The sequence below is a fragment of the Podarcis erhardii genome (assembly GCF_964252035.2).
Source record: "Podarcis erhardii genome assembly, chromosome: 2".
NCBI lineage: Eukaryota > Metazoa > Chordata > Lepidosauria > Squamata > Lacertidae > Podarcis > Podarcis erhardii.
In genome coordinates this window covers 110,262,221-110,288,364 of record NC_138498.1, presented here as the reverse complement: position 1 = coordinate 110,288,364, position 26,144 = coordinate 110,262,221, and the positions used below count along the sequence as shown (strand labels likewise).

The following is a 26,144-nucleotide window of genomic DNA, read 5'->3' as shown; positions in this document are numbered from 1 at the left end:
TGCTAGGTTGGCAGGAGCAGGGACCGAGCATCGGGAGCTCACCCCGTCACGGGGGTTCGAACCACAGACCTTCTAATTGGCAAGTCCTAGGCTCTGTGGTTTAACCCACAGTGCCACCCGTGTCCCTTCGCCTTGCATGTAGAAGGTCCCAATCACAACGTCCAGCATCTACAGACAGGGCTGGGAAAGCCTCCTTGCCTGAAACCTCAGAGAGCCACCACCAGAAAGTGTAGACAGCAGCTTACAAATATTCTGAAATAAATAAAAGGGTAAATAATGACTGCCTGTCCGCTTCTGGGATGGCCGTATTTCATGGCTAAGGAGCAGCCTCCAAGTAGGGGTCATCACCGCAGCTTGATGGAAAGGAAGCATGGTATAATTCATTTTGCAGTAGGAGAAAACCAGGGGTAGCCCCATGGGTCGGTATAGGCATAGACTTTGAAGATGCAGCTTCCTTTGTCTTAACCAGTGGCGTAGCATGCATTGCCAGCCCTCGGGGCTGCGCAGGTGAGTGGGTGGGAGGGAGGGAAACAGACAGAGTACACATGCACTTTCTGCATTACTCAGGAGATAGCAGCTGCAGAGATAAGAGAAGAAGAGTCGTTCCATTGTCTGGAGAGGTCACTTCCTGGTTCGCATGGAGAAGCAGTTTTCAACGGAGCCCAGCAGTGGAAGCATGCAAGTGTATTGAGGCAGCACCAGGTGTTGAAATTTTGTGACTGTAGCAATTTTGCGCCCAGGGCAAACTTCCCAGTGGGGCCCCCAATGCTACACCACTGGTCTTAATGCGGTTGGCCTTAATGCACTCCTGGGGGCCTCTTCCTGTGGGTATACACATGCAAGTATCCAGGAGAAGACTGAATCCCCAAAAGTCGAAGCAGCCATGCTAAGCCAGTAATGAAACCCTCCTCCACCCCTTGGCTAGGTACTAGGGTGGAGTCATCGTTCCTGCATCTGGAGCACACATGTTAATTATTTCTTTTTTTACTTTACTACCTTTATACCCTCCCTTTTCTTCACCACAGCGTCTTGCCTGCCAGAGATCTAGCCTGGAAGACCAGCATGATGAGGGGTTTCTCCTTCACAGCCTGTGTTCTGCTTTGCCTTGCCCTCTCAGGTATGTTCCAAATCGCAATCGGCAAACTCCCCACTCCCACCTGGGCTGAATCAGACTAAATAAAACAAGCCATGTCCCTCAAAACTGGGATAGGGCTTAACTGGTTTCCAAGCACACCTGAAATCAGATCAACCCTGCCCCTATGCCCAGTCCCACAGCACTCTCTGTCTCATTCCCCTAGTCTTGGTGCCTTCTGCACCATGGGTTCCATGACACCTTCTCTTTTGCCTACCACCTACCGCTTGTAGGGTTGTAAGGTGAATGCTCTGGTCCCCCCTGTGTTATTGTCGGGCTGTTGCCAGCGACTCCCACTGCTGGTTGCCCCGGAACGTACAAAGACAAGGAATGTTCTTACCGTCTGCTTTTTATTCGGTATTTACACAGAGAGGCTACAGAACCCAGCCTCTTGGATAATGGCGTTGTCCCGAGTGACTCCACCCTCTCCCCATCTCTCCCACTTCCTCATTCGTCATCCCTATGGGTGCTGACAAGTGCCCTCTGCCTTTGAGCTCTTTGCTCACCTACTTTCAAGGCTTGCCGGGTTCTGGGAGATGGTGGGCCTGGAATGCTTTCTAGTGATAGCATGTCAGCCAGCTGCTCCAGCTCTGCCTCCTTCTCCTCTCCCATTATTTCCCAGCTTTCCCCCTCATCTGCCTCTGAGCTGTGATCTCCCTCAAACCCCTTTTGTAATTCTGAACCGTCTTCCTCTTCTCTGGAAGGGTCAGGCTGGGGAGGCGGTCTCCACCATTCCTCCTCTGCCCAGTCCCTGGGGACTGGTTATTTTGCCCTGGGAGCCATTTTGCGCAGGGGCAGGGCAGCAGCAACACTTGCATTGTCCCGATCCTTGCCTTACAAGCATCTAGTTGTACACACGTAGATTCATTTCGTACGGGGTGTTCACATGGCCCATTCAACAAATGTACGATCTGGTTAGTAACAGTACTAACACAAATATTTGAGCTGCACGCCCGTGCTGTTATTCACATGTAGCGTTAAGCAAGGATGCGGACTATGCAGCTGCGTATGGAATAACTGAGCCATCCAAATAAATAATCAAAATGTTAGCAGTAGGCCTCCCATCTAGAAGCCTACAACCCTACGATTGTCTTCAGTGAAAATCACAGACCTTCCAAGTGTCCCTATTTTCCCAGAGTTACAGAAGCCATCCCATTTTCTGATTTGATCCCAGAATATTTTCCTGCTTTCCCTTATGACGTCCCTATTTTCATTGGAGAAATGCTGGAGGGTTTGGCCCAAGCCAAGGAGATAAGTAACTATACAACCTCTAGAAGACATCTAAAGGCAACCCTGTATAGGGAAGGTTTTTTATGTTTACTGTTTTATTATGTTTTTATATACTGTATTTTTCGCCCTATAGCAGTGTTCCCCAACCTTGGGCCTCCAGCTGTTTTTGGACTACAACTCCCATCATCCTTGACCAGTGGTCTTGCTAGCGAGGGATAATGGGAGTTGTAGTCCAAAAACAGCTGGAGGCCCAAGGTTGGGGAACACCGCCCTATAGGACGCACCGGCCCATAGGACGCACCTAGTTTTCAGGGGGGGGGGAAATCAAGGGAAAAAATATGATTCCCCCCCCAGCAGCTCTGGGAGCAGTGGACAGGCTGCACGCAGCCTGTGCGCTACTCCAATACCTTCTTCCTGCTTTTGCGGGAGGTGGCGGAATTGCCCCACCTCCCACAAAAGCCCACAGGAGCCGTGCGTGACTCCTGCGGGCTTTTCGACCAGGAGGGAGAAGGGACTGAAACGGCCAGTCCGTCCCTTCTCCCTCCTCGGGGAAAAGCCCCCAAGAGCGGCGTGCTCTTTGAAGGGGCTGCACGGCTCCTGCGGGCTTTTCTATGAGGTGGGGGATTCCCCCACCTCGTAGAAAAGCCAGCAGAAGCCGCGCAGCCCCTTTAAAGAGCACGCGGCTTTTGCCTGCTTTTGCGGGAGGTTGGGGAATACCCCCATCTCCCGCAAAAGCCCACAGGAGGGAGAAGGGACGGACTCGGCCAGTCCGTCCCTTTTCCCTCCTTGGGGAAAAGCCCCCAAGAGCGGCGCGCTCTTTAACGGCTGCGCGGCTCCTACAGGCTTTTCGACCCAGATTGTGCCCCCCCTTCCTCTGGGGCTGGCGATGGGGGAAGCACTGCTTTCCCCCACTGCCAGCCTCAAAGCCAGGTTGGAGAGTAGCGGGAAGGCGTCGCGCGCCTCCCCGCTGCCCCCCATCCTATGGGGATGGCGATGGGGGAAGCGCTGCTTTCCCCCGCCGCCAGCCTCAGAGCAGACTCTCCTGGCTTCAGCGGAAGCAACGCAAAGCCTCCGGAGCGCAGGCTCCGGAGGCTTCGCGTTGCTATTGCTGAAGCCAAGGAGCCTGCATTCGCCCCATAGGACGCACACACATTTCCCCTTCATTTTTGGAGGGGAAAAAGTGCGTCTTATAGGGCGAAAAATACGGTATGTTGGAAGCTGCCCGCAGTGGCTGGGCAACCCAGTAAGATGCGTGGGGTATAAATACAACAGCAGCAGCAGCAGCAACAACAACAACAGTAGAATAGGACATCCCTATTTTCATTGGAGATATGTTGGAGGGTAGGGGGTCATACTGTTTTGAATGCCATTTCCAACATTTTGCCATTGCAGCCTACAGCCTGAAGTGCCGCTACTGTATGCGGGATATCCCTGATTTCGGCTGCGAACTCAAAGTAAACGTATGTTTCCCAAGGCCTAATGAACAGTGTATTTCTATCACTTTCTATGAGGGTAAGTTGAACTCATGTCGGGTGGCCATGAGCAATGTTATATGCTTTTTCTGAACTGTTAGAGCGATTTCCATGCTTTTGTAGCTAAACATAGTATCTGTGTACAAGAGGGAGGAATTGGCAGACCTGGGGTGGGGCGAGGCGTGTCCTAAGTTTTGCAGAACAACAACAGCAAAACGACCTTGAGAATTCCCCCCACCGCCCACAAATGTAATAAATAATTTTTAAAGAAATAAAGAGAAAAATCAAAGAAGGCTGGAAGGACAGAGCAGACTCAACAGGCACAGAATGTTTTGTTTGAAAAATAAAACGGGAAAAGCAGGTGGGAAGGAGAACGGAACGGCTGGAGAAGAAGGGAGAAAAAGATATGTAGATAGGGAAAAAGGACAGAGAGAACTCTCCCGTAGTCTGGATAGATCACACATATTCCCTCCTGGGCAGCATTGAAAGCACATCTCTCCCCGCAAACAACCCTGGGAAATTTAGTATGCCCCTCACAGAGCTACAGTTCCCAGCATCCTGAACTGCAGGACCTCAGAATCTTTGGGGAAATAATGTGCTTCAAATGTTTGCCATGCACGCAGGCTGGATCAGTCCAGAAGAGCCACCAATAGCCCTCTCCTCTACGAATTTGCCTGATCCTCATTTAAAGCAGTGATGTGCAAGACAGTGGACTAGGGGCAGTAGCTTCCTAAATGTTCCCGTGGAATTGGTCTATTAAAGTATGAAAACCTGGTGCCTCCTTCCCAAAGCCTGGGAAGCTTCTGCCCAGATTAGGGGGGGTGGTGCAGGGCGGTGGGATGCTCAGATGGGGTCCAAGAGTCCTCCTACCACCTTCTCAGGGGTGTATGAAAGGGGGGCAGAGGGGGCAGTTTGCCCCGGGTGCCACCCTGGGGTGTGTGTGACAAGATGGCCCACTGCCTCCCCCCAGCTGTAGAGTGGACGAGGGTGCATGCTCAGTCAGTATGGGCGCTGCGTGTGGGGCGTCCATACGGGCTGCCACTCACACAGCGACAGTATGGGCTGCCTTGCGTGTGCAGTCCGTATGGTATGCTGTGTGTACACAGTCCATATGGGATGCCACTCGTGTGGCATCTGTATGGATTGCCACTCACATGCGGCATCTGTATGGGCTGCCACTCGCATGGTGACTGTACGGACTACCACGTGTGCACAGTCTGTACAGGATGCCACATGCCCGGTGCACACGCCACCGGGCGGTTCATCCCGCCCCCTCGGCATCCTGCCCTGGGTGCCAGAGAGGGTTCCTTCGTGACTGCACCTTCCCACAGCCTACCCGGCTTTGGGAAGGAGGCAGAAGGCTCCAGCATCCTGTCAGAGGCCTAGCACCCCTTGCCAAACCCCAGGGAGCTTCTGCTCGGCTTAGGGAGAGAGGCGCAAAGCTTACGTTTGCAGCCTTAGAGAGAACCCGGTGAGCCAGTGTGGTGTAGTGGTTAAATGCGGTGGACTCATAATCTGGTGAACTAGGTTCGCGTCTCTGCTCCTCCACATGCAGCTGCTGGGTGACCTTGGGCCAGTCACACTTCTCTGAAGTCTCTCAGCCCCACTCACCTCACAGAGTGTTTGTTGTGGGGGAGGAAGGGAAAGGAGAATGTTGGCCGCTTTAAGACTCCTTCGGCTAGTGATAAAGCGGGATATCAAATCCAAACTCTTCTTCTTCTTCTGTAATCCCATCTGTTCTTGCTTCTCTCCTTTTACTCACCTTCCCAATCTTTTTGCAGGTAAAAAAGTGAGTTACCGGTTGGAAGGCTGCACCAACAGTCACAGGGACTGCATGCATAGCACGAGAGGCCAAAAAGGAACCTCTATAAAAACTGTTTGCTGCAAGCGTGATATGTGCAACCACTCGATGAGTTATCTCCACTAGTGCTTAAAGAAAACTCAGGCAAAATCCGAAGTGTGGTTCCCTTGGAAATGCAGCATCCTTAGATATTTTCAGTTGAAACAGCAGCATGCTCTGTGAAAGTGTGTGAGCATGCTCAGATTGGGAGTGGGGGTGAGACTGAGCTTTGCCAATGAGCTTTGCCAATGAGCTTTGCCTGTAAGCATTAAATTTCTCTTTCTGTTCCTTCTTGTCCCCATTTCTCCCTCTCTCTCACACCCTCGTAGAGATTAATTAGACTTGGACCTTGCTGATAGGGATGGGAGATTTGTCAGTTTGGGTACTCAGCTTCTCACCTTCCCAATCTTAAATTTAGTTCTCCACACTTCTGCAGCAATTTGCAGATTTATTCACTTTTCACACCCTCCTAGAAATCTATCAGCATTTTTGTGCGAACTCCTCCTGAATAACACACACCTTTGCATGCAGTTTTGCTTAATTGTACACATTTTGGAAAGAATTTACTCAAATATATTTGAACTTTGTACGTTATTTTCACTAATGTGTTCATTTCTAATCACACTTTCGCCTAATATATGTATTTTGGTAAACATGGTTTGGTTGGAGAACTGCACTGCAAAAATTGGGCAAGTCTGAATTTTGAAAGGTGGCCGTGCTTTGGCTCTCATATTGTTCCAGAAAATTCTGAGGCTTCTTTGGTGTCTCTGTGTTAAATTGTGCTTTCAGTGTATGGTGTGTAAGCACCCTCATGACTGGTGATAACGTTTAAAAAGCTCATACTTAACTTTTTACAGAATTGCAGCTATCTAGCGGAAGCAATTATTTTTCTTGCAGTAAACCATAGTTTAACTTTCTTAGTTTCTGTGGGATGTAATCCATTGGAACAGTCAAATACAACATTCCTTATTTCCCCAGAGTGGGCACAGGCAGGGGGAATGTTACTCCAGTCAGTGTAACTTCCTGTTTCACTGGTCTGGAGCATTCTCCCCCTGCATGTGACCTGGGAGATGGGCATGGCCCTGGCGGACTCCATAAACGAGCCGAGTCACACAGCCATTTTCTCTCTCTTGCTCTCCTCTCTTGCTGCCCTGCTGCTCTCCTGTGGCCATTTTGTTCTCTTAATGTAATTTTGCTGTCTGCTGGCTCTCAGTCAGCAGCACCTGAGCTCAATCTTCATGTGAGATGAACTCACAGATTGTTATGTAACTATGAGGCAAAGGCTGCCTTTCAGGGATCAAATTGTGAACTAAAATGTGAGTAAACTTGTTACTTTTAAGGAAAGACACTTGTGTCTTTATTCTTTTAAGAGGGATAAAAGGGGACACCAGGAATAAGCCACCTGGGCAAGCCAGATTGTATTACTTAACTAAATTATTATTATTATTATTAAAGAGATTCAAACGAATCTGCAAACAAGCTTCCTGCTATATTGAGGGAAATCTGCTCTGTTACATCACTCACTAGCAGGACTGAAGTAAGGATAATACTGATTCAATATACCGTATCTTTTCCTACTCTCCTTAACATTCCCACAGTTTCTGGGGTGGGGGTGGGCATAAAAATCAAGGAAGCTAAACAACGTTGCAGTGCAAGAGAAATAAAGTCTAAGATGCATCACATCAGAAATGAAACAGGATTATTTCACCACATCAACATAAAGAAAGAGAAGTGTATGGGAAGCTTGTAAGACTTGTTGCAGATACTTATGTTTAAATCCAGCCACTTTCTTGAATGAGATCAGAAACTGGGAAAGAAAAGGATGTTTAGAAAAAAACTCATTAATTACATAAATTGGGCAAGTTTTTAAATTTTGCCATGGCGGACAGAAAAATGGATAACATTGGTTTTGGCAGAAGACGAACTGCAGCAGAATAGAAACAGAGCTGCAGGTGATGCCTGCAGGGTATGATGGAAAACAGAGCCCTTCTTACATCCATAGCTGCTAACACCACAGAGAGCTGCACAGCAGCCCCTGTTTCTAGTCTTTACCTTCATACCGGTACCAGCAAGAGAAACTGGCACAGTACGGTGGTCCTACACTGCCACCTTCCTGAGAGCAGCATCACCGCTGCTTGTTGAGATGATGCTAGGATGTGCAAGAGCCAGTAGTAAGGATGCACCAGCAGAACCAATCACAGTGTGACCCAACCTTACCATCACCCTTGCACCATCCTGGTAAGGGGCGGTGATGTCATTCTTAGGAGGGCAGGGCACGGCACTGCCTAAACTGTTGGGAGATTCCATTCCACCTTTGGTTGCAGACATGGGATTGTTGCATGTCACATGTCTGTTTACTTTCCAGCACAGTTTGCTGGGTCCTGTGAGCGGAACTTCTGCTCTGTGTATTGCTTTTGTTTTGAGTCTCTCTCCGGGAAGACGGCAAGGAGAGATGATATGTTTCTTTGTCCTGATTTATGTAAAACAAATTCGTAGTTTTAGTATGTATCTACAGCCTCAAGCCTCTTCTGTTGTGCAGTTTACTCTGCTAAGTAAAGTGCTCATGCTTGAGTCGCTAATTTACGTCAGAGCCAGAGGTCAATGAATCTCCACGGCAAAGGTTGACAGGGAGACGGTCCAGCTGGGGCCAAGCCAGCTGGCCTATCGACCCCCAGATGCCGACATCGAGGTTATGTGCCCAGATCCGAGGCTTTACTCTGGAGTAGGACTGCTGTTGGCTGCTGCAGTGTTCTGGGAAGGAATGAGGTATGTTGACCATTCAGTATAACCAGCTGTTTTATAAATTAATAAAGGGGGGACAAGACACTGTCTGCTTTCATAAGGTTTCCAAATGGTTTCTTTCTTGACCTCCTCTGCAAAATGAGTGAGCCACGTGTAGTCATAGCTATGCTATTCTGTCTGAAACCAAGGGAAAGAGAAAGGGGGAGGCATTTGATTTATGTTCAACAAAGGATTTAACAATGTTTTTATTATGCTCTCTCCCCTAGGCTGAGGTTTATTTAAATTATCTTTGGACTGGACCAGGAGTATGAAAGAGCTGTTAAGAGTAAGAAGATGTTAATTAAATTTGGCAAAAGATTGCATTTGTGAAAAGGCTCCGCCTTTTTAAACTTTGTGCTGAGGAAGAATCCCAGAGTGGAACTTAATGAAAGAGAGAGGTCACCTCGTTGGGGAGTTATTTATAGCTGCAGCCTTCACACAAGCTGGTGAACATGATCTCAAAGGAATTGAGTGTGACTTTGCAAACATTGCAGAGAACTGAACAAAGGAGGATGGCAATGATCTATCTCAACACACCAGGTCTGGGGAAGCATTTATGAAGACTACACACGTGAAATGGATTTTATATTTTTGAAATGTAGCAGAGGTACTGAGTAAGGGAATTAGAAAGGTCAGTTGTGAGAATGGGCTAACATCAAGAGTAGGATGAAGAGGAGATTAAAGAAGAATGAAGTAATGGGTATATGTTTGCAACAGGAGCGGGAAACCTAATTTTTAAAATAAATTGTATTAAATTTAAATAATTGGGACTGATTTGTATTAATTTGGAAAACCAATAAAACATAATATAAATAGATCAATATTTTCAATAACATGTTCTGTAATTTGCCCATTTCTTTCCACATATATATATATATCTAGTTTCAAATCTAGCCAATACAATAAAAGCATGTAAGGAGGAACCATGCTCAACGATGCAACATTTCATCTGGCGGAATCATAAACATGTTTACTCAGAAGGAGATCTCACTATGTTCAGTGGAGTTTATTCTACAGTCGGTGTGGCTAGGGTTGCAGCCCTAGCCATATGTCACCCGCACACTAAGAACCTTCATTGCAAATGTCTTCATTGTCGCAGCAGTCGACTGTAATTTGCAAATGAATGTAAGGAAATACCCATTCGGTTCCACATCTGTAAGCATCTGTATAACAGTCCTTCACTTTTTTCACCAATTGCTGACCTGGAATTGTGGAGAGAAGAGGGCATCTTTGTGTTATCACATCTATTAAATCTATTAAATAATATATGTGCCACTGTCTGGATCCAACAGTGGCTGACCCATATTTTTTCTGCATTCGGGAGGGGGCGTACCTGCCAATTTTGATTCCTCTCAGTTTCTCCTTTCTCCATTCTGAAGTTCAGTTCTCCACATTTCCACATCAGTCAGTGGATTAAAAGGTAAAAAAATAGTTCAATTGAAAATGAATCAGCATTTGTAGCCAATTTCTCCTAAAACACACCTTTCTTCGTTTGCAGTTCTGCTTAATATGCACAACTTCCCTTAATATGAAACACTTTGTATGTTACCTTCACTAATGTGTGCATTTTTATACATACTATAGCAGGGGTCAGCAAGGTTTATCTTGCCTGGGCTAGATCAGTCCCACAGAGTTCCTTCCATGAGCTGGGCGCGCCCGCGATTTTCAGCATCTGCATGTGCGCAGACATGATTTTCTGCATCTGCATCTGCGCAGATGCGATTTCCAGCGCTGCGGAAGTGAGTCCCCGCGACATGCTGTGCTGGTGGCTTGGTTCGGGGCTGGCTCGTGGGCTGGTTAAATGACCTCCATGGGTTGCTTCCGGCCCATGGGCCTTAGGTTGCTGACCCCTGTACTATAGTACAGTGGTACCTCTGGTTACGTATTTAATTTGTTAACCTGAAACTGTTCTTAACCTGAAGCACCACTTTAGCTAATGGGGCCTCCCGCTGCCGCCGCGCTGTCGGAGCACTATTTCTGTTCTCATCCTGAAGCAGAGTTCTTAACCCGAGATACTATTTCTGGGTTAGCGGAGTCTGTAACCTGAAGCGTCTGTAACCTGCAGCGTATGTAACCCGAGGTACCACTGTATATGCATATTTGTACGTGATTTTTTTTAATGAATTTTTATTAAGATTTTAAAGGTTACAGGAAAAAAATATATAAAAAGAAAACAATCGAAGAAAAAACAGAAGAAACAGTACATATAAAAAGAAAAAAAGAAAAAAATCATCAAAAAACAGAAAAAAGAAGTAAAAAACAAGTCAAACCTTTAACTCACTTACTTACATTCACTTATTTCCTTGACTTCCTCACGCCTCCCATTTTTGTATTCTAATTCAATTAGATATTCCAGCAAATCCTTCCAGCTTTGTTTTTATCCTAATAATTTAACTTAGCATACTATAATTCCCCTCTTTGTATTCTAATTCATATAGATATTTCAGCAAATCCTTCATCTTATTTTTATCCTTATATCTTATCTTAATATACTATAATTTTCCATTCTTTCTTTCACCAAATAACCATCCACTTTTACTTTATTTAATCTTATATCTCATTAAAACTTATATATCTGTACTTACTCTTAAGACGTTTCCCCTAGGGTCAAAAAAGATTCCATTCCACGATTTCCCCATCTCTCATTAAAAGAAAAGAAAAAACAAATTATATTATATACACTTTAAATTCCCAATTTTCTTCCACCAGATCCCCTCACTGGTTTTGGCCCCTGGCAATAGTTCCATCAATCTCGAAAAACCATCAACCTGGAGATCTTAAGTCCGAGGCTCTTAAATCTCTTTCATGTCCCCTCTGCCGGTCTTTTTGATAATCTTTGGTGTTGAAAACCAGATCTCGGGGAAGCTCCAACCCAACGGTAACCATATTCCTTCCTGCCAAACTTCCATAGTTAAAAATAGGGCCTATAGGATATTCCAAATCTTGTTTCACACTCCTTTCAAATCCAAAGGCCCCCGAAGCTCCAGCCTCCACCTGGCTCAGATTTGTATCCCAAAGGTCATTTGATCCCCACATAGGGTGATCTCTCCATCTTTCATTTTCCAGACCAATCCAGGCTTCCATCTCCAAAAATTTGCTTCTCCTAGTTGCCATCATGTAAGGCCTCAAATTGTAGTCCACCGTTTGCCTCTGTAGGGTTACGGCTCCCCTTTTCATCACTTTAATCACAACATGATTCTCCTTCTCAAATTTTTCAATTTGTTCAGTTGGAAGAGGTTCCTGTGCCGAGTTCTTGTCAAGTTCTTTACTAATACCCACTTTTGTTCCCAAGATTACAACATTAGTAGCCATAACATTTATCTGGTCTTGCAGCTTTCCCAAGAGATAAAATGTCCTGTTCAGTTCACACTCGATTTCCTTCCCGACCGCCATCCTTAAACAGTCCAAGGTCAAAAACTAGTTTCTCAAGGCTTTTATCTTTAAGAGCAATTTCCCAGCTGCTTCCTTCCGACAATATCCCAAAGCTCCCTCTAGAGGGATTCAAGTTCCTTTTCACTCCTTCCAGCACAGACCCAAAGGTCCCATACGTTAAATTGTAACAGTTCCTTCCTTCTTTTTAAGCGTAAGGTTGTAACAAAAACGGACAGTAGAAACAAAGTCCTTCTTTTGTATCTTGACAGCTAACTTGACAGCTGTCAAATTTATCTATTCACCGTCAGCGGGCTCTCACAGACCACTCCCGGGTTTAGGGAAGTGGCGCTTCAATTCCCGAATTTTAACCTTCTCCTGCAGGCTCCCCTGCTTCCAAAAAGCATTTTGATGGTGGTTTCAATCAATGGAATTTAAATCCTTTACATAAGACTCTCCACGACCTTAGTTAACAGGTTCTTTGCTTCAGTTTATTTACAGAAAGGGGAGGCGGACTTCCTGTTTAGACCTTCCCCGATCGGTGCCAATTTAAAAATACTTTAAAAATCCAATTTCCATTCTACTCACGGGTTGTTGTTTGAAATCCAATTGCCCACAAGAAAAAGTCAGCGCTCTCCGGCAACGGCTGTGCGGCTTCACTCCGTAAAAATAGCGGTCGATTCAAAACACCGCGCCGCTCACCCCACGTCACTTCGGAACCCCCGAAAAGGGGTTTCCCTGTGGGTGGGTGGGGGCGCTCCTGGTGTCAGCCGAATCCCACGTTCCCAGGCTTCATCCGCCTGGGATTTCTAAAGGGTCTCAACCTTCGCCACGGCGGCACGACCTGAATTCCACGGAGCGGGTTCCTCTCAGTCAGAGGAACGCCGCCATTGCCGATGGCGCTAACCTGGAAGTCTCCATATTTGTACATGATTTAGCTGGGCAACCCCCTTGCAAAATCTGAAGTGTACATTTTGAAGAAAGGCTGCACTTCAGTTCATACTTTGCTTAGGAAAGTCTGAATTAGAGACGTTCACCTGCAAATGTGAACTGAATCGAATCTGGCTCCCTGTGTTTGTCCGCCATATATCTCAGGACATATGAGACGAGGGGCAAAGAGGCTCTCCATTAAAAAATAAAAATAAAAAAGAGGCCCAGGCACCTTCACTAACACAATGTATGCAAGGGCAGAACTTTACTGTTCCCCATTGTGGAAAATGTGCCATGAGATTCTCCTTGTGGCAGACTTCCTCTGGTGGTTCGGCTACAACAATCGTGTTAAGTTGAGCTCTGCTCTATTGCAATAACCGCTGGGTGCCTCTTGGATAAAGGTGGTAAAGGGACCCCTGACCATCAGTATGCGGATGATACCCAGCTCTACCTCTCTTTTAAATCAGAACCAGTGAAGGCGGTGAAGGTCCTGTGTGAGTGTCTGGAAGCGGTTGGAGGATGGATGGCGGCCAACAGATTGAGGTTGAATCCTGACAAGACAGAAGTACTATTTTTGGGGGACAGGAAGCGGGCAGGTGTGGAGGATTCCCTGGTCCTGAATGGGGTAACTGTGCCCCTGAAGGACCAGGTGCGCAGCCTGGGAGTCATTTTGGACTCACAGCTGTCCATGGAGGCACAGGTCAAATCTGTGTCCAGGGCAGCTGTTTACCAGCTCCATCTGGTACGTAGGCTGAGACCCTATCTGCCTGCGGACTGTCTCGCCAGAGTGGTGCATGCTCTGGTTATCTCCCGCTTGGACTACTGCAATGCACTCTACGTGGGGCTACCTTTGAAGGTGACTCGGAAACTACAACTAATCCAGAATGCGGCAGCTAGACTGGTGACTGGGGGCGGCCGCCGAGACCATCCATTCAGATTCATGAAAGCTGATTAGGAGCTCCGTGCCTCCAGTGAAATGAGGACGAGCCTCAACTTTTCACCACTCTGAACATGGTGCGCAGTGGGAATTAAGGAGTCACTGAAACTGAGTGTATTTGCAAAGACAGCAGCCAGCATTTAAAATCATGTTTATTTAGTTCTTCACAGGATTTATAGGTGGCGCTACAACACAATCATCAGGGTGTCTTACAATATTAAAAAAGAAGGGATGCAATTTTTCACCTAGAGTAATTGTATGAATGTTTAATCAGAAGGAAATTCTACTGAGTTCCATGGTGCTTAATCCACAAGAGGTTTGGTAGGATTTCAGCCTTAACCGTTACGTTTGTCTTCACCCACACTCTACCATTTGTTATTGCAATTGTCTTTGGCACAGCAGCGTTTCTCATGTTCAATATTATCTGCATGATTTATCCATTTGGTTTCACATCTGGAATTATCAGCATAACAGCCCTTGGTTATTTTCACCACTCTGCCATCTGGGATTGTGGAGAGAAGAAGGCATCTTTGTGTTACTTAGGAGGTATTTCCTAATACAGTGGTACCTCGGGTTACGTTCTGGAGGTCTGTTCTTAATTTGAAACTGTTCTTAATCTGAAGCACCACTTTAGCTAATGGGGCCTCCTGCGGAGTCTGTAACTTGAAGCCTCTGTAACCCAAGGTACCACTGTACCTGTGCTACTGTCAGCATCACCTGGTGTAAGACCCATCTCACATTTTTTGTATATAGTGCATTAGGAATGGACCACCCAGTGATTTCAGCAATGGAGAGTCAGATCTGCTGATACATACTTTGCTGTTCAGTTTTGAATCTTGCTAGTTTGCCATACCAGAGTGTGACAGAATGTTGGGAAGGTGTGACAGAATACAGCAGAACCAGCCTTCTTTATAACACCATTTGCAGAGCATAAGGGTCAGTTGGGCCCAGGACTTTTTCAGGTTCTGCCTGAGCCCAGCTGTCATTCCTGCTTGCATGGCCTGTTGTATTGCCGCTCAAATCAGTTTACACGTAGTAGTTTGCACCCTATTCCACTAGATAATAATGATAATGATAACGACAACAACAACAACAATATTTATACCCCACCCATTTGGCTGGGTTCCCAACAAAGTGCCCCAGCCCAAGACATTTTTCTGCCTGAGGTGAACCACAGAACAACTCCCCTTGGGAACTGTTGTTTGTGGTCACGAAGCGTCGGACATGACTAAACGACTAAACAACAAGGGTGAACCACCCTGTTCATCTTCAGATGAAGGGCAGCATACAGATTTAATAATACTAATAATATAAGGCAATTATTCACCTTCCTGCTACTTTTTCTTTAGTGAACCTTAAAAAGGCTATTGAAATGAACGGGTTGCAGATGGCATCCCCTGCACAATTCCCTTTCAGCTGAATACCTTCTGCAACACACACACACACACACACACACACTTTCCCCCCTCAGTTGGATGGTGCAGGGAGAGAACGAGTAGAGGGTGTGTGAGTGGGGGCAAGGCCTCCACTGAGGTACCCGGTGGGAAGCGAGGGGTCACTGAGTGGGGTGCATATATCTGCACAGGAGATGGGGCCGTTGTCAAGATAGAGGTGGTTTTTAGTTGCGTTGAGGGACCAGACCATATCCCAATTTGCATCACCGGGATGTTGGAGGATATTCCATTAACATAACAAAAACTATCATAGAGATACTGACATTTTCGAAAGTAGGGGCTCCACAGTACTTAGCTAATTCAAAACCACCGGCGTAGAGGATTGCAACTATACAATCTGAGCCTATGCATGTATACTGAGAAGAAAGTTGCTACTGAGGTTGGGTTGCTGGTGGCAATGGCAGCTGCTGCTGCTGCTGTTGGAGGGGCAGGAGGCTCCCGCTCTATAGCAGGACCCCAAATTAGCGCCCAGGGAAGGCAGATCCTTCCTGGTGCCTGGCCCTGCTGCCCAGCACCCAAGTTCAGGAAGGCGGCAGCTGGGGATTAAAGAAGAAGGGCAAGGAGGAGGAGCAGCAAATCTTGGCTGCTGCTCTCGCCCCAGTGGCAGAGTGGGCAGGGGTTTCAGGAGTGAGCCAGTCCTCAGCGCACTGTCTGGAAGAGGGAGACAACAGCTGGAGGGAGAGAAGTTGCAAAAAGGAGGCAGTGCAAGAGCACATTGCTGGTGGGGAGGCTGTGCCACACAACAGCCCTTCGGCGAATAGCAGACACAGCAGTTGGCCTTGCCCCGCCCCGCCCCTGTAAGCTCACCCAGCCTACGCTATAGACCGCGGCAGCACCAAAAAAACACCCTAGTGGTGGCATTTTGCTGCTCCTGGGTCCTGCTCTATTTCACTGCTTGAGGAATTTTCCTCAGTCCACCTCATGGCAGGGCCGGCTCTGGAGCCTCGGACTATTTGCACATGACTGCCTGTGGTGGACAGGGACAGAGGTATAAATTGGTGTCACCACATACAGATGCATATACACACAGACACAGGAAAGAAGCACGCTGCAAGTTCTCCTTACCTTTGTACTCTTTCTCAGTAAAGCATCCCCCACCAACCCCCACTGAGCAGATTCCATCTGCAGGATAGCATGGCAGTCCTGGCTTCTCCATTACGCATCTTTGGCAGTTGATTCCATGCACTGTGAAACACAGAACTTTTACTCTCTGTGCAGACGGCAGCGAATCAGTCCATTAAGAATGTGCACTCCCGCCAACCGCCCCCAATTAAATATGGTGCATCCTTCTCACGGTACACCAATTACATGAATTTCTACAATTTACCCATAAACCAACCCTTTTAATTAACCGGACTTGTGTGTTATGAGCTGCCACTCACACAGAAACTGCTCCTTTTATCCCTCCCTCCCCCCCAAAGCGCTGTTCCTCCCCACTCTGTGGCTAGCTGGCTCCGTAGTCCATCAGAGAGAGGCTTCAGAACTCTGCTGGGGTTTCCAAGGGACTCCACCACCGGACTCTGGTCTGGCTCTGCTGTCCATCACACAGGCATACATGGGCTTTAGTGGAACGTTCGCTGTGGAAAACTGTCTTTTAAAAATCTTAATCCATTGTGCTTAAATTAATGATGGAATCCATTGTACTAGAATGGCATTGCAGCTGAGAGCCACTAGGATCACAGAACTGTGGCGTCGGAAGGGATCCTCGTGGGTCATCTAAGACCATAAAACGCACACACATTTTCCCCTTACTTTTTAGGAGGGAAAAAGTGAGTCTTATAGAGCAAAAAATACGGTAGGTTGCAGGTATTTGTGACAGTGAGTTTCATACATATATATATTGCATAATGTGTTCGCTGTTGTTATCTTTCATTCACAATGTGCATCTTGTGTCTTTATAGTCAAGTAATAATGGTACATCACCCTTGGCTCCCCTGGGGGGACGAGAAATGTAGAAGCATAACTAATCAATAAAATAAATGTGTGTGTGTGCTGCACACATTTTTTCTCTCCAAGTTACTATAATTGTCATTTACAATATGACGGCACACATCCTTCCTTTGTTTCCAGTTCAGAAAGTAGAGTGGGATTAGTCACTGTTGAAAAAATTGAGAGTGCAGGTAATCTACATGCAAACCTTCCTCTTGCAGGTGGGACTTACCTCCTGCGCTGAGTCCAAAGGAAACACTTGCCAAAAGCCAAGTAAGAGCCACCCATGGCCCCCAAGGCCCTGGGAAGATGCTGCACCCCATGGGATGGCTTTCTGGAACAAAGAGAGTGAAGTTGACTTCTTCTCTGGCCCTTCCGGGTGGGGGAGGGGGACAGTTCAGGCAGGGCTCCTCTCAGAGCACAAGTTGCACCCAGCCAGAAGCTAGGCAAAGTAAGGAACACACAGGTAGTGGCTCTATAAGACTCCTCTGTTCGTGTGGCCTTCTGGAGCTCAAAGTTGTTGAGGGCGGAGTTGAAAGCCTCTGGCCAACTGCAGGGCTGCTGCTGCTGCAGGAAGCTGACCAGCAAACCCCATAGGCACCTAGAGAAGGACTGAAGAGGTGGTCCTGGAGGTACCGTATTTTTCTGTGTATAACATGCCCCCTCTATTTTTGGGGACTACAATTAAAGAATTTGGGGGGAGATGGACCAGATGGACCAGAGTACAGTGGTACCTTGGGTTAAGTACTTAATTCGTTCCAGAGGTTCGTTCTTAACCTAAAACTGTTGTTAACCTGAAGCACCACTTTAGCAAATGGGGCCTCCTGCTGCTGCCGCGCCACCAGAGCACGATTTCTGTTCTTATCCTGAAGCAAAGTTCTTAACCTGTAACACTATTTCTGGGTTAGCGGAGTCTGTAACCTGAAACCTGAAGCATATGTAACCCAAGGTACCACTGTAGTTGAGATTTTTTTGGGGAGGATTGACCAAAGTTGTTGAGGTTTTTTTTCGGGGGGTTGCCCTGAGTTGTCCAGCTTTTTTTGGGGGGGGGGGATGCTGAATATCACTCACACCACTCACTAACACTGAGACTCACACACATCACCAATCACCAAAGCAACCAATCGTCTGCCGCTCGCTGCCAACAGCCAGCAATTGTCGCAGCAGAAGCCAATGAAAAACAGCCCTTGCCGCAGCCACTGATCACCCACTCAATTGCCATAGCAACAGCCAATCCTAAGCAGCCTTTGCTGCATACACCAATCACTCACCCAATCACCAGCGAAAAGCTGCTGCTTGCGGCTGAAACAAATCGCCTGTCCCCCCTCTGCACTATCCATGTATAAGACGACCCCTGATTTTTAACTTTCTTTTTGAGTAAAAAACCCTCGTATTATACACGAAAAAGTACTGTATTGAATTAATTTAATAGTTCATGTCAATCAGCAACGGATGTGCCAAAAGCTGAAATGGAATGTTATGCTAGCATAAGCTCAAAGAACAGTGTGTCTTGACCCTTGTCCTTATCGTTCTGCTCCAGGCGCAAAGCATTAAAAGGCAAAGGGTATATCTGCTATATCAAAAGGAACAAAGTACATCTCCTTCTGCCCACTTCATCCTACCTTGGGATAAGGAAGTTCTTCCTCCAGGCTGGTAATGACCTAAGTCTTCTGCTGTTGATCACGTGTCCCACTTCTGGGCTCCCCAAAGGCACCAGGCTGGCCAGTGTGAGTACAAAATGCTAAACTAGGAAGCCTTTTATCTGATCCACCAGGGCTCTTTTAATTTTACCAATAGGACTGTACTAAGACCCCACAATCTCATACCCTCCAACCCTCCAACATGTCCCAGCAGAAAACCTGAATGTACGTCTTCTGGACTGTGCAAGTCATATGAAATTCAGGAGAGCATGGAACCAAAAAATGCATGTTTCCGAGTGTCATGCTGTCACATGAGAGCATGGCGCTGCAAAACAGGATGTCCTGATTTAATTGGGACAGTTGAATAGTTTGTGACTTGCCCTGTGACCCCCGCCCCTCAAACTGTGGCCCTTGGATTGGGCCAGTTCACCCTGTGCTGCCCTGGTGCTACCTGGATCTATGTCTCCAGCAGTTCAGGGGCAGATCTAAGTGTTTCTGGTGGGGTTTTAGTGTCAGGAGCTCGTCCTACACTCGACTAGGACCCTGGCAGAGACACATGCCCGACTGGCATGTTCTCTCCCTCCTGGTCTTTCATTCAGGAGCTTCAAAAGCTTTCTTCAGCCCGAACATCACAGAGACCGATGCCAGCAGACATCGGCACACTTAGGGATCGCAGAGTCTTCGAAGCTTGCTTAACAGACCTCAGCAACTCATCATTTTGGCTAATCTACTTTATTTACATATAAACACACACGGAGCACTGCAACATGGCCCCTTCTCTCTCTAGCATCAGACAGCAAAGAGAAAAAACAAAGGACAATAGTCCCACTTCACGGAACACAGTAACACAAACATCCTGTCTCCGTCACTTCCCACTCTGTGGAGTCAAAACATACACCATCATGTGATAGACAAAAATCCCATGACTGCAATCACGGAGGAGGAATTCTAACATTTAGAACCCTATTTAAACATACAGTTTAAGTGGGTGGACCAGCACTGTGCAGCATTTGATCCTCTGATTCACCAGCTGGGAAGGCAGAATCCTGCGCATTGCTATTCCTTCCCAAGTGTCGCCCAAGGCCTGGATCCCACTGAATAGACCTGATCTTTCTCAGGCTTTGGGCCTCAGCTGAATCTGGTGTGATGCCCTAGTTATTAACCTTTGCTAATATACTGTGACATGGATGTACTCTCTGAAGCAGCCTGCTCCCCGGCTAGAGGGACTACGGACAAAGTCACACAGACAATGGAGCCAGCTTCTTTCCTCCTGCCCCGGAGGATAGAACTTGAACCAATGGCTTTAGGTTACAAGAAAGGAGATTCCAGCTAAGCACCAGCAGAACTTTCTGACAACAAAAGCACTTGGACAGTGGAGCAGTCTCCCTTGGGAGCTTGGGGACTCTCCTCCTTGGAAGTTTTGAAGCAGAGTTTTGATGGCCATCATGAATGCTTCAGTTGACATTCCTGCACTGCAGGGGGTTGGGCACTATGACTCCCCCCCCCCCACAGGGTCCCTTCCACCTCTACAAGTCTATGATACTAAATCAAGAGCAAGGTTTGTGGGCTGGTTATGCATTGCACTTTGCAGTGTCCACTAGAAGAACTGCTGCCTGCCAGGGTACATGTGAAGGCAGAACAACAATCAAACTCTGCATAAGCCAGCTTTCAAATCCTCATTTTCACCTCCAGGAAAAAGGTACGTTGTGGAGGAAAAATATGGTGGCAGCTGCTAGATGGTGATGGTAGTGGCTGCAGCAGTTTGTTTTTGTTTTTCTAAGCGCCCAAGGGAAGTGTTTGTGTAGCTGCTAGGGCAGGGGTCAGCAACCTTTTTCAGCTGTGGGCCAGTCTACCGTCCCTCAGACCATGTGGTGGGCCGGACTCTATATATATATATATATATATATATATATATATATATATATATATATATTTTTGGGGGGGGGAAATGAACAAATTCCTGTGCCCCACAAATAACCCAGAGATGCATTTTAAGTACAAGCACACATTCTACTCATGTAAAAACACCAGGCAGACCCCACAAATAACCCAGAGATGCATTTTAAATAAAAGGACATTCTACTCATGTAAAAACACGCTGATTCCCAGACCGTCCGTGGGCCGGATAGAGAAGGCGATTGGGCCTCATCTGCTCCATGGGCCTTAGGTTGCCTACCCCCGTGCTAAGGATACCACGAGGTGGCGCAAACTGCGGTGCTGTATCTATAGGTGCGTTCAAAAAATATGCATAGACAATGGCAATGGAATACTGTATATGAAGAAGGGCTCAGATACACACAAGGCTACAGTCCCAGGTCCTCTGGTAATGTTTGTGCAGGAACAGGCACCCATGGAAAATCCGTTCAGATTCATGAAAGCTGATTAGGATCTCCATGCCTTCGGTGAAATGAGGAAGAGCCTCAACTTTTCACCACTCTGAACATGCTGCACAATTGGAATTAAGGAGTCACTGAAGCTGAGTGTATTTGCAGAGACAGCAGCCAGCATTTAAAATCATGTTTATTTAGTTCTTCACTGGATTTCTAGGTGGTGCTACAACACAATCATCAGGGTGTTTTTACAGTCTTAAATAAATATTAAGATTCTGACCATTTGTACAGATAAATATTTTCAATAATATGCTCTGTGATTTGTCAATTATATTCTATCATCTATCTATTTTTTATTAGAAACAAATTTCAAATCTAGCCGATACACATTAGAAGTAGGGATGCAATTTTTCATCTAGCGCAATCATATGCATGTTTAATCAGAAGGAAATTCTACTGAGTTCCACAAGAGGTCTTGGTAGGATTTCAGCCTTAACTGTTATGTTTGTCATCACCCACACTCTACAATGTTTTGTTGCAATAGTCTTGGTCGGTACAGCAGCGTACCTCGTGTTCAATTTCATCTTCGGGAGATGTCCAATTGGTTTCACATCTAGTACCATTTATATAACAGTTCTTGATTCTTTTCAGCAGCTTGCCATCTGGGATTGTGGAGAGAAGAGGGCATCTTTGTGTTACTTATTAGGTATTTCCTAATACCTGTGCTACTGTCAAGATCACCTGGTGTAAGAACCATCTCATTTCTGTGTGTATAGTGCATTTCGGTTGGACCACCCAGTGATTTCAGCAATGGAGAATCAGATCCGCTGATACATACTTTGCTGTTCTGTTTTGAATCTTGCTAGTTTGCCACACCAGAGTGTGACAGAATGTTTGGAAGGTGTGACAGAATACAGCAGAACCAGTCTTCTCTATAAGACCATTTGTGGAGGATAAGGGTCAATTGGGCCCAGGGTTTTTCCTGGAGTCTCAATATGGATTTCGAAATAGTGGGATGAGCCCAGCTGTCGTCTCTGCTTGCATGGCCTGCTACACTGCCACTCAAGTAGTTTGCTAAGTTGTAGTTTGTTAAGTGTGAACCACCCTGTGACCTTTAGACGAAGAGTGGTATACAAACTCAATAATAATAATAATAATAATAATGATAATAATAATGATAACAACAACAACAACAATAATAATAATAATGATAATAATAATAATAATCGAGCAATCAATCACCTTGATGCCACATTTTCTTCAGTGCACTTTAAAAAAAGGTATTGAATTGAAAGGACCGGAGATAACATCCCTTGCACAACTGACTTTCAACTGCTACACACACACACACACACACACACACACACACACTTCCCCACTCTCTTTTTCTTTCCTTTGCATTTTTCCATTCTTCCTCTTCCCTACCTTTCATTTTCCTCTCTCCCTCCCTCTCTCTTTCTTTCTGTGGTGTCCTCTTTCCTGGTCATTACTATTATTGGTTTTGTTTCAATGCACCTTGCCCTACTTGTTTCCTGTTTGCTTGTTTTTGTGTGTGTCTTTTGTATCTGATTATGTGAGTTAAGTGAGTTTCTAATGGGTGAAGTAGGGTGGTTGAGTGTGCGGTCACTGCTGTCAGCCTCCCCCTGATCCGGCCTGGGCTATTTACCTCAGCAGCAGGTAAACACACCATAGCGGTAGGATTTGCCACTCCTGGATCCTGCCAGATCCCACTGCTTGAGGCAGTTGCCTCAGCTCGGCTCATGGCGGGGCCGGCTCTGCTTGAACAGAACCCACAATGTTCAACCTTTTAGAGAACTAATGCATTCTGCAGTGTTGTTTACAGCTACATGAACCATTTTCAGACAAGGCCTCAGACTCTTTGTACACGATTGCCTGTGGTGGGCAGGGACAGGTACGTGTCGCCTTGCCTAAGATCCAGGACAAAGCGGAAATTCTCCTGGGACGTCAATTCCGCCTTTGAAATTCCAGCAATGTTCAGGAAAATCCAGATGTATGGCAGGCCTGGTATACAAACGCGCACACGAATGGGAAAGAAACACTCTGTAATGTCTCCTTACCTTTATACTGTCTCTCGGCTAAGCACCCCCCATGATCAACTCTACAGTATGTTGTTGCTGGAAAGCACCGCGACCCTGGCTCCTCGATTCTGCACCGTCGGCAGGTTATTCCATGTGCTATGAAAGAGAGAATGTTGACTCTCCTTGCAGACATACATGGGCTTGAGTGAAACATTCACTGTGGGAAACTGTCTCTTTAAAATTTAAACCCATTGTACTTAAATTAATGATGGAATCCGCTGTACTTGAAAAGGCATTGCGGCTGGGAGTCACCAGGATCAAAGAACTTTAGAGCTGAAAGGGTCCCTCAAGGATCATCTAGTCCAACCCCTACAATGCAGAATTGTGCCTGGGGTGTGTGTGTTAGTTCCCAAAGGATCCCTAATGGTGGACAAATAGAGCAGATCAAAATCTGAGAGAAGCACAGTGGGAGCATCACTGCACACCCTATCCCTGAGATTGGGATATCTTTGACTATTTTAATTTCAAAATCTTGTAACCTGCCCTGGGTCCTGCTGGTGATGATGAAGATGCTGAAAATAATGATTGCTAGCGATTAAAATGGAAGCAACAGGCTCTGGAAACAAAGTAAATAATGCATGTAGGCAAATACGTGATCATTGGACAATGGTGGGCAGGGGAGGGGGAGAAATTGATATTTTTTATGCCACTGTAGCATCTACTATTTATTCTAAGACCATTAATACAACCAGCTCAGTTTTGTCTTCACTGACTGACTCTTCACAGCCTTTCCCAGACCTATCTTTTACTAACTGAGGTTAGGGTGCAGGTATTTGTAAATGGCATTTCAGTGTGCTCTGGCACTCATCATGGCGTCCCCTTGTGCCAGAAGCGGTTTGGTCCTGCTGGCCACACGACCCGGAAAGCTGTCTGTGGACAAACGCCAGCTCCCTCGGCCAGCTCCCTCCAACCCCAGTCGCCTTTGACTGGACTTAACCGTCCAAAGGTTTTTTACCTCCCCCCCCCCCTCTGGTATTTGTGAGAGTGAGTTTCACATATATTGTATAATGTGTTCACTGTTGTTATCTTTCATTTATGACATGCATCTTGTGCCTTCATAGTAAAATAAAAACGGTACATCGCCCTTGGCTCTCTTGGAAGGAAGAGAAGTTTAGAAGTGTAAATAATCAATAAAATAAACATATGCATGTGCTGCACACATTTCCTCTAAGTTACTATGATTATCATTTAGAATATGACCTCACACCTCCTTCCAAGAAAGATGTAGATGATTTAACTAATCAATAAAATAAACATATGTGCGCACTGCATACAGTCTTCTCTCCAAGCTATTCTTTAGAATATGACCTTACACATCCCTCCTTCATTTCCAGTTCAAAAAAGCAGATTGGGATTTGTGACTGTTAAAGTATATAAAGTATAAAGTTAAAATACATGTGAATCTTCCTCTTGCAGGTGGGGCTTACCTCCTGGGCTGAGCCCAAAGAAAACACAGGCTGCCCAAAGCCAAGTAAGAGCCACCCATGGCCCCCAAGATCTGCACCCCATGGGATGGCTTTCTGGAACAAAGAGAGTGAAGTTGACTTCTTCTTCGGCCCTTCTGGAGGGATCTTGGAAAGCATGTAACAGCACAAGCTCCCCCCAGGAAGAAGTTATTCAAAGTAAGGAACAGTCTGACCAATAATGGCTATATAAGGTCAGATGGGACCATTTTGGTTCCTCCGATTATCTAATCCTGCTGGACATGAAAGCTCTGGGGGTGGACTTGAAAGCCTCCCACCATCTGCAGGGCTACTGCTGCTGCTGTAAAAGAACTGGCCAGCAAGTCCCCATAACCTGCAGACTTCCCCAGTCATGCGAGGAGGAAGGAACCTGAGTTCCACCACTTGCTTCTCTAGGACATTGGAACCTTGGTTTTCGAACGTAATCCATTCCAGAAGACTGACTGACTTTGGAAACGTTCGAAAAGTGAAAGCAAACGCCTCAATACAATAGGGAAACTCAAAACGGAAGCCGTGTGGCATGTTTGGCTTCCAAAAAAGTTTGGAAACCAGAGCAGTTACTTCCAAGTTTTTGGCGTCCGGGAGCCAAAACATTTGACTATGGAGGTATTCAACAACCGAGGTTCCACTGTACAAGGTTTCTGGTGTCTTCCATGTTGACTGTAAAATATAGCTACATTCATAATTGAGCTACACACTTTGGCCTATCAGGTTGTTGGCATACCCCCCCCCTCTCTCCTCATGGCTTTTGAGGCAGGGAAGCCATATTTACATGGAATCAATGGTGTAGTGTCAGGGGCTGGGGGGGGGGTCATGGCTCCAGGTGCAAAATTCTGATGGGCGCAACCAGCCCCCTGCCCCCAGCACTGGATTCCACAGGGATCCATGCCTTGAAACTCTACTACGAGGCAGCCTGTCTATCCTGGATCATGGAATGATGTATACTACAAAATAGAGACCTTTTAGATCTGGAAGGGCATGGCAACCGTTATGGTTGGCATGCCTATTTAAGCTACGACAAGGTCAAGATACACAAAAGCTTTTTAAACCATGTTTGAAGGAAGCATCTATAAATGGTTTGAGCTCTGGCTCACTGTGAGGGAGGGAGATGGGCAAGGGGTGAACCCAGAAGGCACGGCATGGCTTAATTTACGCTGCTTTTGCTTTATGCCAGCAGTTTCTGGTGTATAGGAGTGCTGCCTAAAATCACACACATGAAATGACACGGCCATTGAAAACATATATGAAATGGATGGAAATAAAATATAAAATAGATTTAAATTGGGATATGCAGGGAAATAGCGTAAATACAGTGGAACCTTGGTTCTTGAACTTAATCCTCTCCAGAAGTCCATTCAACTCCTGAAACTGTTCAAAAACCAAGGCGCGGCTTCCGATTGGCTGCAGGAGCTTCCTGCACTCAAGCAGTAGCCGCATCGGATGTTCAGCTTCCAAAAAACGTTCGAAAACTGGAACACTTACTTCCAGGTTTTCAGCATTTGGGAGCCTATTTATTCGTCAACTAAGCTGTTTGGGAA

General features: G+C 46.3%; 4 long non-coding RNA genes across 4 annotated transcripts in view; 1 reads left to right on the top strand and 3 right to left on the bottom strand.

Annotated features, from left to right (window-relative positions):
* Window positions 1-26,144, bottom strand: part of LOC309337342 — an 86,770-nt gene that overhangs the window by 27,280 nt on the left and 33,346 nt on the right. The window lies entirely within an intron of this gene.
* LOC309334824 lies at window positions 1,058-5,773 on the top strand. Its single transcript, XR_014153287.1, has 3 exons — window positions 1,058-1,117; window positions 3,755-3,874; window positions 5,616-5,773. It is a non-coding gene; the product is annotated as an uncharacterized lncRNA (long non-coding RNA).
* Window positions 13,824-17,570, bottom strand: LOC309337343. Its single transcript, XR_014154178.1, has 3 exons — window positions 17,307-17,570; window positions 16,211-16,330; window positions 13,824-14,193 (listed from the first exon to the last, which is right to left on the bottom strand). It is a non-coding gene; the product is annotated as an uncharacterized lncRNA (long non-coding RNA).
* Window positions 21,217-24,709, bottom strand: LOC309335846. The gene is made up of 3 exons (XR_014153770.1): window positions 24,571-24,709; window positions 23,123-23,239; window positions 21,217-21,706 (listed from the first exon to the last, which is right to left on the bottom strand). It is a non-coding gene; the product is annotated as an uncharacterized lncRNA (long non-coding RNA).